The following is a 204-nucleotide window of genomic DNA, read 5'->3' as shown; positions in this document are numbered from 1 at the left end:
TCCCGTGATGGAGAGGGGTTGGGGACCCCATGGGGGGAGGGGTGGTCAGGAGGCTGCAGGGGGAGCAGGATTTGCTGTTCCCAGGGGCTGGAGGTGGGGTTGGGAGTGGCTCAGGTGTGCAGGGGGTGGGGCTTGGCGGTGGCCCTGCCCCCTCCCCACCTGGGGTTGGAATCGGGAAGTCAACAGCCTCCCTCCACCGCAGCT

The 204-nt window shown here is 68.6% G+C and overlaps 1 protein-coding gene across 1 annotated transcript in view; it reads left to right on the top strand.

Annotated features, from left to right (window-relative positions):
• Positions 1 to 204, top strand: part of BICDL2 (BICD family like cargo adaptor 2) — a 13549-nt gene that overhangs the window by 8653 nt on the left and 4692 nt on the right. The gene's annotated exons all lie outside the window — the stretch shown is intronic.

Source organism: Alligator sinensis, unplaced genomic scaffold (assembly GCF_000455745.1).
Source record: "Alligator sinensis unplaced genomic scaffold, ASM45574v1 scaffold1511_1, whole genome shotgun sequence".
NCBI classification, from domain to species: domain Eukaryota; kingdom Metazoa; phylum Chordata; order Crocodylia; family Alligatoridae; genus Alligator; species Alligator sinensis.
The sequence above is the reverse complement of the archived record's forward strand: the minus strand, read 5'-3'. Positions and strand labels throughout refer to the sequence as shown.